The sequence below is a fragment of the Pteropus alecto genome, unplaced genomic scaffold (assembly GCF_000325575.1).
Source record: "Pteropus alecto unplaced genomic scaffold, ASM32557v1 scaffold48, whole genome shotgun sequence".
Classification (NCBI taxonomy): domain Eukaryota; kingdom Metazoa; phylum Chordata; class Mammalia; order Chiroptera; family Pteropodidae; genus Pteropus; species Pteropus alecto.
This window is the reverse complement of record NW_006442110.1, coordinates 3,026,717-3,039,090: the sequence shown is the minus strand read 5'-3', so window position 1 is coordinate 3,039,090 and position 12,374 is coordinate 3,026,717. Positions and strand designations below refer to the sequence as shown.

The window sequence follows — 12,374 nt, the reverse complement described above, 5'->3', positions numbered from 1 at the left end:
TCCCTTTGCCCACTGCAAGTGGGAGCCCTCTCGTTTGCCTGCTGCCATCTTTTAAAACTGCCCTTAGAGAACCTAGGTGAACCCCACCAAGAGCCCAGCAACATAAACCATGTTGACCATCTCAGTGACAACCACAAAGGAAGTCAGCAAAGTTCTTTCTGTAAAGGACCAGACAGGAAGTATTTTAGACTTTCGGCCCATGTAGGTTCTGTCACAACCACTTAACCCCGAAGCATGAAAGCTGCCATAGACGATATGTAAACAAATGAGCACAGATAGGTTCCAATAAAATGTTTACAGAAGTAGCTGACAGGCTGGATTTGACCTGAGGGCCATAGTTTTCTAAGCCCTAATCTAGATATATTTTTCAAAAATTTGAGAAAGTGTATAGGATCTTTAAAATGTATTTATTACGGTGGGACTTTTGCTATTTTAATCCAGATTTTATCTGTTTTTTTAAACTCAGCCATAGTAACCTTGCAGTTCACCCACTGATGGTAGTGAGCAAGGATTCATCTCCCCTTCAGCTGCATTCTCGTACTCTCCATGCATACTCCTCTTTCAGACTGTGTGTATATAGTACTTTCTGTACGCGTGCTCAGCATTGATCTGAAAGCACCGTGTGACTATAATGAAACACAAAATATATTTACTGCCCTCAAGGAGCCTACAGGAAAGTTGGCAATCAAGACATAAAAACTCCAAATTGAACTTGATGTTCACTCTTATAATTGTTTTTCACCTGGTATCCAGAATGACTTTTCAAAACTGTAAATCAGATTATAGCACTTTTGACTTAGAAGCTTCCCTTTACTCTGAAAATTCAGAGCCTTTGCCACATGCTATCAGGCTGTGTATGATCATCCTGGTAGGGCCCACCCCCATCTTGAAAGTATCTGGGTCCACCAGGAGTCACTCCATTAGCATGAATTTCCGTGCAGACCCCAGGCCTACCATGAAGAACAAAAGGACTCCTGTCACTCAAGAAATCCCAAAGGCCTAGAATCTCCACCCTGGGAACTTGGGGCAGAGACCAGATAAATTATTTATTATCCAACCACCTCTGTCCTTTATTCGTTTGCATTATTATTGCCCTTGCCCCAGCAGTAGATGGGACTCAGAGACATCTATATCCCAGTTCCATCGGCCACACTGAGACACTCACATGTGAGTACAGTGAATGAATATGAGTGCTTAAGTCAGCACAGAAGAGTTAAATAAGCATTTCAAACTAACAGTGGAGCAGTGCCATGAGGCCCTTCAGGGTAAACTGCAGAAAACCTTCACAGACAGTCATTGCTATCGGGGGCCAAGAAAGGATTCATACTTGATTCATACACATAATTATTTTTAAACTCGAGATTTTTGCACATTTATTCATCTTAACTACATGAAAACTTTTATTCCTTTATACCTTGAAAATCCTTTGAATCTGATGATTATCTTCAAATTAAGGATTCAAAAAAACCATCTTTTTCTAAGTTCTTATATTTTCTCTGGCATTTCTAAATTACAATGCACGTGAAGCATTAAATTTAGAGAACTGTTGTTTAATCTGAATTAGATTAACCCTGGGCCCTTCAGAGACCTAGGCAGACTGTTGCAAACTTTGTTTATCCATGTCTCAAGGTTATTACTGACACAATCACACTTAGTCAGTACTTCAGACTTTCTGTTAGGGGGCTAAGCTATGAGCTATGAACCACCTCACTCTGGCATAATTTAAACCGTATTCCAGTTCACCTGTTTTACGATTCCTACTTGGCTTTTCATAAAGCTTCTTTTCACAATCCTAACTTCATGCAAATCTTGGAAACTCAAGAACTTTGTTGAAGAAAACTTTTGAAATGCTTCTTCTTGAAGTTTCCTGACAGTTCTGTGGTAGCAATCTTGCTACAGTCATCAGGATAAAACAGATTGTACTAAACTATTGCAAACATTATGTGAGATTTGTGTTACTGTCAGTAAAATAAATCCTAATTCAAAACTCACCAGGTGTGTGCGTGGGAAACAGTACGTCCAAATTCATATCCACCCATTGGTGTGGTAAACTGCTCCTTGGAACTAGACATGAAGTCCCAAATGAAAAAGTAAAGGGGACCCCCATCTCCTGTCCTTCCTTACATTTTGTCTCTGAGCCAGTCCTAGAGTAATGAATACCTTCCGGCTGCCTATAAGGGGGAAATTGCCAGTTGCTAGACCAACACTTAATCAAGAATCTCTCGATCCTTAAGTATGGATTGAAAAACCGGATTCAGCAAGGATAACTTGGTCTTTTGAGGAAGGAGAGGTTGTTTGCCCATTAAGATTCTATCTGTGCCTCTTCTGTTCAGGGTTTTTCTTGACATACTCAAGCTTTAGACGATGAAGTGGCTTGACAATCTTTTCTGCAATTTCTGTGTCTGATGCTTTAAGTATCCCTTAATTCAATTCTAGTAGATTATACTAATCAATTTTGTCTTAAGGTATTTAAACCTTTAGAATTTAATTCTATTTTACTGAATAGGATGCACATTAGGACTTGAACTTAAAATATGGCCTGTTGTTTAACAGAAATATGTTTGCTAGTTTTCACTGGAATCATGATTAGACATATGTCTCAAATATAACACTCTGGTTTTCTTTCTCATTGCCTTACCTGAGATAATAGTGTGACTGAAGACATCAAGATTGCTATGGGATAACCTCATCTTCATTGGGTAATTGGTTTACTCTTACGGTTTGACCAAAGTTATTAAGTCATCCCTGACTGCCTCATTTTCTTCACACCAAAAACAGACAACACCAGAAAGTAAAAAGCTAGCACTTTTTATTAAATAACCTAATGCCTTGGAATAGAATTGTGAAAAGAGAACATGACCCAAGAAGTAGAACTGAGAAGATACTCTTTACTTATGTCTTCATTTATTCTTTGCTTATGTATTTCAAGGAGATGTAGTCTTCATCTTAAACTTTCAGACTTACATATGGAAAAATGCATCTGTTATTGTTTAGTATAACGATAGTTCAGTGCACCAGCATTAAATTTGGGTGTTTCTTTGCCTATAGAACTCATCATTTTCCTGGCTTATACTGATAACACCAAAAAGAAGTTGCTTATATCTTGAAGATCTGTAGGAAATAAGACCATAGTTCAGGGTAGCATCTGTGATAAAGCAAATGTTACAGCTTCTTTCTGGGGCTAAGGAGAGAGAACACACTATTGATCGCACCCAAGGCCTTAGGTGGCCATATCATGTCTGAAACTAGATATTTCTTGGTGGGCAGTGTTATATTCACACTATGTCTTACAATTCTATAAAGCAGCAAATTACGTTTGATACAATAAGAGAACCCAACAAAAGTATCTCAGTTTGAAACATCGATTCTTAGGACTTTCTATTCTTGAGAAAACTGCTAAACTATTTTAACTCTTCTGGCTTACTTAACTCCAATGTTGAAGAAAAATTTCCTCTACCCTTCAAGATCTTCTAGCTAGATTAATAATCAATTTTACAGGAGACATATTAGCAAGAGAAAAACAAATTAACGTTTAGTGTTATGTTTTATACCACTTTGGCGAGTTACTCAGTGTTCCTGGCTCTCTTATAAAAGGGTAACTTCTACTCAGTTTTCAGAGCTTCTACTGTCTACTGTTTTTTAAAAATAATCAGCACAAAATAATTAATATGCCAAAGAGGCCTATTTTAGGGTGGCAAATTCTGTTTCCCTTCAAAGCACTAAATTAATGATGAACCTCCTTATTTCAGAACAAGTCTGCAAGACTTGTAGTAAGAGAGGCCAATAATAAGTTTGAGTCTGTGGCCTTTAGTGCTGGTGTTTTAGAATCATTTCTTGCTGTATCACCCAAAAAGCCATAAAGTCAAGACAGATCCGTCCTCTCTGAGAGCACCTCTCCACTGGGGGAGAAACAGAGCACTAAGGAGCCAGAACTTCGTTTTCCCCTGTCAGTTCATTGGTTGTTATTCTTGAGTAGCATTACCCATTGCCCACATGGTAGCCACGAGAAACATGTGGCCATTGAGCATTTAAAATGTGACTAGCATGACTGAGGATATGAATTTTTTATTTTATTTAATTTTAATTAGCTTAAATTTAAATGGCCACATATGGCTAGTGGCCACCATATCAAATACAAAGCTTTAGAGTGAAGGGATTCAGAATGAGTCTCCTCAAAATGTGCCACATTGGCCTGCAAGCTCTTATGAGCTGAAGGCAATCAAAAGCCAGTAGAACTCTCCGCGCCCCCCGCCCCCCCCCCAAAAAAACTCTACCTCTCCCTTAAATACCTAAAAGAATTTAGATATGGGGCCTGGCCCAGAAAGAGAGAGATTACCAATTCGAAAGTTTTATCTGAACCCGCTCTCTGTGTGGCAGGACGAACAAACATCTAATTACTAAACATTTGCTCTTCTCGTGGTCCTACAAATCACCCTCCTCCCCTTTGAACCCCAGGTCCCTGTCTCGTTCCTTAGCTCAAGATGGCTGTAAGTCTCAGTTGCCTGGCTGGGTCTCACTGTCTCTGTGGGGCTCCTGTATATACGTATGGAAATTCGATTTTCTCCGGTTAATATGTCTTATGTTAATTTAATTATTAAACCAGCCAAAAGAACCTAGAAGGGTAGAGGAAATATTTTCCTCCCCAACAAGAGCAACAGTGAGAAGCCACTTTAGAGAACCCAAGAACCTGTCCTTATTTGGAATGCAGTCTTTCCTGTGGCTGATAGTAGGCCTGCTCTGACCTTTCCTGGAGTAACAAAGAATTAAATATGAAGGAGGAGAAAAGGTGGAGGTTTTCCTTTGGGACTAAACCTAATGTTAGAAAAGATCGCAAGTGCCTGGATGAACGCACTGCTTGGGAGGTGCATAGAGCATTTCCCAGCTGCTCTGCAGTGTTCCCTGAGCACCAGCCATGCAGATGAGACAGGATGTGACATTGTAACTACCCCTCCCTCCTGCGAGGACACAGCAAAACACACCAACCAGGGAGCTTGTTAGAGACTCAGTGCCCAGGGTTATTGGAGCTGGTCACATGGGCAGCCCCTGCCTGGCATACACCCAAGTTCCACACTCCCAGAGGAAAGCAGGTTTCAGCACAGACCATGTTGTCTGTACCAACAGTTTGGGGACAGTGAGACACTCCTAGTAGTTATTCAGTTAACCTTGCTGGAATCTGAGTTTCCAGATGCCAGCCACCGGCAAGCCTCGTAAACGGCCCTTTTCCAGGATAAGCAGTCAGATCTGCTGCGTTAACTCTTCCCCGGGTAGGTGTCCTCTCTCGTTTCTCCGTCCATGGACACAACGCAGCACTTCTCCAGCATACCGACGCTGCTCCTTGCCTTTCTTCTCTAGTTCCCAACTCTTCTCCACAAGGAGGACCCCGTCTCACCCCTCTCCCTCCAGCAGGAGTCCTGTCCCACATCCGCATTCACGACTTCACTCCTTGCTTCACGCTCCACACCCCGACTGCTCTTCACCTCAGACAACCCCTTCCCAAAATCGTAAAACCAGAAGGAAGCAGAAGAGCAGAGCTCGTGCTGCTTCCTCTTGCACAGGTCAGCTGTACCTCATCATCTGGAGTTCCTGCCGCACCGAGTCCCTGAGCAGGGCCGGCTGCACACTGTGCAGAGCCCAGTGCAAAATGTGGATGCAGGACCCTGGTTAAAAAAGTACAAAGAACTTCAAAACGAGGACGGCAGAGCATTAAACCAAGTCCGGGGCCCTTCCATGGCCGCCTAGGTCACGTACCCATGTTCTGAGCCCATGTTCTGGCCAAGTGCAAGGTCGACCCTAGACCCCGAGCATCCTTGGGATGTGGCCCGTCTGCAGGTACTGGGTCTGCGAGCCTCGTTTTTCTGTTAGATGTGAACCTCAAGGAACATTTGTGTGATGAAAATCAAACTATGTATGGGAGACATCCAACACAGGAAAGTTCTATAAATACTGGCAAGCCATGTCATATTGTCAAGTGTTTCCTAAATTTGTCTAATCACAACAATTCCCTGGGGTGCTTGTCAAAATGCAGATTTCTGTCCCCTTCCCCCAGAGATTTTGATTGAGAATCTCAAGAGTAGAGCCCAAGACTCTGTTTTTAAGATGTTTTCTAGAGGATATTTATGACAGGAGAATTATAGAAACTCTGGCTAAGAACACAACATTTTGGGGCAGACAGACCTAGGCTCAAATTCTCCATTTACCAGCAGCATGACATTGGAAAAGTCATTTAATTTCACTAAACTTCAATTTCGTCATCTGTAAAATAGATATAATTATGCTTAGTACAAAAGGTTGCTATGGGAATAAAATGAGACAAATGTATGTAAAGAGCTTAAAACAGTGATTGGTGCACTAAGTTCTCAGCGATGGTAGTTATAAATATTACACAAAAGAACAAAACTTCTTTAAGCTGCTCAGTTTTGTAAAACTGAATATGAATAAGCTTAAAGACAGATTTCTAAATGTAATCATCATTATGTTCATCAAATTAAAGTCATTTAGAAATAATGAGTTAAAATCTGAGGTTAACAAAAGAATCGATTACCAATGGTAAATGTATTTTGAGCTCCAGCTGTATACAAGACATTGTGACAGGCTGGAGACGCAGAAGCATGACCAATGGTTTTCAAAATTAAGAAATTTATAATCTGGTTTAGAATAAGACAGCGGGATGAAAATATGCAGTTCTTTACAAGAAAGAATATAAAGGTAAAGCAGAAAGTGCAGTCCTCACCTTGAGCGGCTTCTTAAAGGAATGGTGGAGAGAATCATTTACACGGGGGTTGGTGCAGTGGGTAGAGGGCTTGAACTGAAATTATAAGATAATAATTAAAGCAAACTGATAGAAGCAAAAGTTTCCTGTAAAAAATATGTACATGACACATAATAAGCATTTGGGTATATGCTAAAATAAATAAAATGGGACCTGACCTGGAACCAGAAAAATCGCCAAATGCTAGGCCAAGAGCTGAATATATTCCATAGGCAATGGGGAGTTTGTAAGCCAGAAATAGGAGGGAGGGAATAATCTTTTGAAGGTTTAATTAAAGTATTAAACTCTTCCTTTATGCTTAGCTTCAAAGATCCGTGCTCATATAGTTTATCTTTCTCTAGTATATATTTTAAAAGTAAAAGGAACATTGCTATAAAGAAAATGAGGTAATTCAGTAAAGGGGTTACAGTAGGTCTCTATCCAGGATGGTATAACAAACATTTAAATGCATCGTTGGATTCTCAGCATAGAAATCTTTCCTTTTAAGACTTTTTAAAGCTACTAATTTTAGACAAGCCTTTATTAATTGTGTGAAAACTCTCCAGAAAAGATAGTATTTTGATATTTTTAACAAATCTGTGAGATTGTTGGTGAGTTGTTGCTGGAACCATTTAAGCATGATGACAGTCTGGGCTGAGTTGTGTTCAGAAAGACATGTTGCAGCCCCAACCCCAAGGTCCATGAGTGCGACTTTATTTGGCAAGAGGGTCTTTGCAGATATTCAAGTCAAGATGAAGTCATACTGGACTTGGAGCAGGTGGAGGGAATCCAGTGCTATATGACGATGTCCTTGTAAGAAGAGAAAACAGTGACACAGACACAAGCAGGGAAGGAGGCCATGTGGTGGTGGAGCGGAGACAGGAGCTACCCTGTCACGAGCGGGGGACATGCAGGCTAGCTAGCAACCCAGACGCTACGACAGGCACGGGGTAGATTCCCCCTCAGAACCGTCAGGAGGAACCAGCCTACCAGCATCGGATTTCAGGCTCTAGTCTCCAGAATTATGAGAGAATAAATTTCGGTTGCTTTTAGCACCTAGTTGTGGTACTTGTTACAGCAGCCCTGAAAACCTGGTACAGCACCTCATCACCTGAAGAGAGAAAACAGAGGCACAGTTCAGGTGGTCTTTCAGCTCAAAGAGGACTAGGCTATGTTTATTATGTAAAGCAGGGGTCCCCAACCCCCAGGCCATAGACCGGTACTGGTCTATGGCCTGTTAGGAACCAGGCCTCCCAGCAGGTGAGCGGCGGGCCAACAAGCGAAGCTTCATCTGTATTTGCATCCGCTCCCCAGCACAAGCATCACTGCCTCAGCTCCACCTCAGATCATCAGGCATTAGGTTCTCATAGAAGCCATGGTCCCTGGTGCCAAAAAGGTTGGGGACCTCTGAAAGGACAGCTGAGAATGGTTGAAAAGACACAAGTAAAGCTGGTCTCATTTAATGTAGAGTCTACACCCTTCAGAGCAGTTCCTATGAAAGGAGAAAGTTCTCATCACAGGAAATCCAAGCTTGCTTCCTGGCACTCTTCTGTATGATGGGTACAGCTCACCTGTGCCCTCCTGAGGTGACGAAGCCTTTGTGGTGAAACCCAGGACTGATAAATGTATCATATAGTAAAAATCTCATAATAATGATTATAGATAACACTTATTAAATATCTAGCATGTGTCAGGTATAGTTTAAACACTTCAGAGATTAGCTCATTTAATCTTCAAGGGTTTAAAGAAGACAGTAATATCATGATCCCTGTTCTACAAACAAGATAACTGAGACAGGGAAAGATTCGATAATTTGCTTCGAGTCACACAGTGATGACTGGGCAGGAATCTAACCCAGGCAGACTGGCTCCAGAGCCCGAACTCGTAGCCTTTGTAGTACCACCAGATTCTTGCCAGGAAGACCCAGTCCTTTTGTACAATGAGAGCCGCCTCCCTGGCTGCATTCTCGTAGACTCTGGCTTCCAGAGCACTATGGGGAGCTGAGGCCTTGCAAACGCACAGAGGAGGTAACAGCTGCATTGGGTTCCCGGGGCTGCCTTAACCAATTACCACAGACTGGCGGCTCAAACAGCAGGGCTTCATCTTCTCACAGTCCTGGAGGCTGGAAATCCAAAATCAAGGTGTCGGCAGGCCACGCTCCCTCCAGCGGCTCTAAGGGGGTCCTTCCCTGTCTTTCCAGCTTCTGCTGGTTGCTGGCATTCCTCGGCACGTAGCCGCTTAACTCCAGTCTCTGCCTCTATCTTCACGTGACTTTCTCCTCCCTGTGTCTGTGTGTCCTTTCCTGTCTCTTACAAGGACGCTGTCATTGGATTTGGGGCCCAGCCTAATTCAATATGACCTCATCTTGATTTTTAGCTTAATTACAGCAAAGACCCTGTTTTCAAATATATTCACACTCTGAGTTTCAGATGGTTCTGAATTTTGGAGAGACAAGATTCATGCTACAACAGCCAAGAAATATCTCACTAGTTCAGCAGAGAAGAGGGTCTACCCAAGAGCCTCTGTACTCTTGCACCTCCAGAACTGTGTCTCGTGGGCCGTGACCTTTCAGCCAAGCACCCAGCACAGTTCTTTGCACATGACATGTCCTAAGTATGTCAGGTTTCACTGGAGTGACTCACCCCAGCAGAGGTCCAGGCAACCCACCCAGAAGACCCAATCACACTGCTGTCATTGCCAACACCAAGTTCATTACAGTTGAAATTCACTGTTTAATATCTTGTAATCAGTGTGTTTTGACGTTTAAGAGAATTTGGTAGATGATGTCACAATTGCAGTAATCAGAGTCACCAGTTAAAGAATGACAGGACATAAAAGAATCAGGACTTCTCTTACTCAGGGTGCTGTTTACATAAAGCTAAGTTGAGACACATATACTTGAGTTGTAAAAAAGCTATACATTAATGTGCATCTGAGTCATGAGGATTTGTTCTCTTAATAAACAGTGTATCTACTAAGCCATCTACATGCCAGTTTTCACTAAGATTTTTAAAATAAAGTATTTTTATTATGGCATATAGAAGAGTTACAAAATATTTCTGTAAGAGTCTCTGATCTATTTTTTAACTGGTAATTTTAAATAATTCTGCTGTTAAGTAAGCTGCTTTCATCCGTTAGCTTATGTTAAGAAATAAGCTTTATTATTCAATTCACATCTTTATATTCGTGGTTTTCCAAATAGATGGCATGTTCTATGTCTGTACATTTTTATTAAACATAAGTTATTTTATGCCTATAAAAGTCTATTCCTGAAATGAAATGATTTTGCTCCTAAAAAAGAACATTAAGTTTACAAGATGGCTTGATACCGTCTTTCTGTACTATGACTAGTTGCATGTCTGGTTGTTTATTATGAGAAGAGCAGAGCATCTCCGAATTTCTACAAGATGCTTGCAATTTAGTATTTATCCATTGACTTCTTACATAAATTATATAGTTGTTAAGTAGAATTATTGCCACAGGTTTTTTTTGAGTTTGCGACAGAATTAAAATAGCCTTTTAAGTCTTAAAAACATTAATAATAAAAGCCCAATTATGTGAACACAGCTACTACATACCCCATGAGCTAACATATGCCCCCGTGTTTATTCTGGCAGGCATTGTGCAAAGTTTCCAATGAACATGAGTATCATTTATGAAATATGAGAAACTTAGTTCATTCGCCCTTTAGACTCAAGTCCCTTAGTTTCCTACATCAGTTGCTTTTTATTATTCTTTTATGTGGAGCCTCTTACAGCAAGCTCTCATAAGACAACAAATGACCCAGGGGAGTGTTCATTTAAAACATTATAAACAAATAGGGCTTTTCTGGGCCCCTGTTCTTTAAAATTTAATTAAAATGCTTCATCTCTCATCACAGAAATGTATTCCATTCTAACCTCTTAGCCTTGTTATTAGTTATAGTTTGGTTAGATTTTTAAATAGAACTCAATTTTTCTCAAGTGTTTTAGACAGGAAGAAAGAATGTTCCATGGAGTACCTGTCAGCCTTTCCCAGGAAAGAAGTTTTAATTGAACATCTATCTCCTCTTCTTTAGCTAATCCTGATAGCTTGTGAAGCAAGTATATACGAGTTGCAAAATAAACTAAGATGCTGAATTCTCCTTTCCTATCCTGAGGAAAATATTCCTGACTAAGCTGGGTTCACTTCTTCCTTGGGTGGACTGTCACTGCCCAGTTATAGATTTTCTTGGTAACCTACCATCCTTGTAGTCCTTTCCATTTACAAATAAATGTTTTCTGTTTATTTATGGGAGGATGCCACCTTCCCAAATCTGCCTGAAACTCTTCTGTAGTTCTCCCTGAAGAGTCCACAGAGATGCCGAGGTGGGACACAGGTGCTGCTGTGCTTTCTCATTCATGTACTTGTGGCAACTAGTAAAATACAAACAAATGTCACCGTCGCAGCTTCCCAAGGCCTTGCTGCTCCCGCGCTCACTCCCCCTGCATGCACTCAAGGAAGGGGAGATGCTCAAGGGCATTGGGATAGCTAAATGGCATCGAGAGGGATGTGCAAGTGTCATAAACTGGAAAATTGGAGCCAAAGGTGAAACAGCATCTTCCTTCAAAGAGCTCAATCTTATTTTAAGAACATATGATCCGTGGAGGACTTTATCATAAATTGATCTGAAAGAGCCAAAAAGCTTCTGAGAGTTCTCATTTTCCAGTGACCGTGGTGTTTGCTGATTCAATAGTCCAGCACAATTTAGAAGTATTATTGCTTAGTTACTGAAGAGACCTTTGGTTGGATTTAATTGTTCCTGAAAATGGTTTAACCTGGGCCACTATACTTTGGTATAATCCTGTAGGGGTGCTTTTCCTGTGGTCCATGGTCCCAAGGAAACTATCACTTTCAATAGCTTCTTACAAGACTCTGTGACCCTTCCAAGTAGCACCGATCTAATATCTGTATCAGTTTTTTTAAATCCTGCATGCATTTGTGAGCTTGGGGAAAAACGAACACAGGATAGAACACAAAAAGATGAACGTATTACTAACAAATCTCCACATGCCCACTGTGTCTGAAACACTCTCTCTGAGCACAGAGGCTTTTGAAAGCGTAGGTGGGGAGCCCAGGCATTGAGAGAACAGTGCGACCAGCTTCTGAACGCAAGAACATTGATGTGGCCAAAGAAAACCGTGGGGGAAAATTCTGTGAGAAATAAGCCTGTGCTTTATGCCAGTAAGCTTAAGAGGGACTTGTGCATCCCAGAGAAAAGAAGGCTGAATTAGGTTTACAGATTTGATACCAGGTGGCTAATGCTAAAGATTGTCAATTTTTTTTTGTCTTCGGTTTCTTTGTTTTAACATGTATGTGCTCAGAAGAAAAAGAAAAAGAATTGATGGGAGAAATCTTAAAACTCATTCTGTTCTTTCATGAAAGTGAGCAATTCAAATAATTTCGCTTCCATCTTGAGTAGATATTCACCATGATTTGGACATTAAAGCCGGACTTAGGCTTCATTGAGCACCAGGTCCTCACCTCCTTAGAAGGTAGAGAATATTCCAGCCAGTATTTCATAAGCTAGTCGGTCTCTGGCTCACATAGTTATGAAGACTCATCTGTACCTCTGATTTGCCTTAGATGAACAGGATGACAGGGCATT

At 41.1% G+C, this 12,374-nt stretch overlaps 1 protein-coding gene across 1 annotated transcript in view; it reads left to right on the top strand.

Moving 5' to 3' along the window:
* CNTNAP2 (contactin associated protein like 2) overlaps positions 1–12,374 on the top strand; it is a 1,631,342-nt gene that overhangs the window by 1,351,884 nt on the left and 267,084 nt on the right. The gene's annotated exons all lie outside the window — the stretch shown is intronic.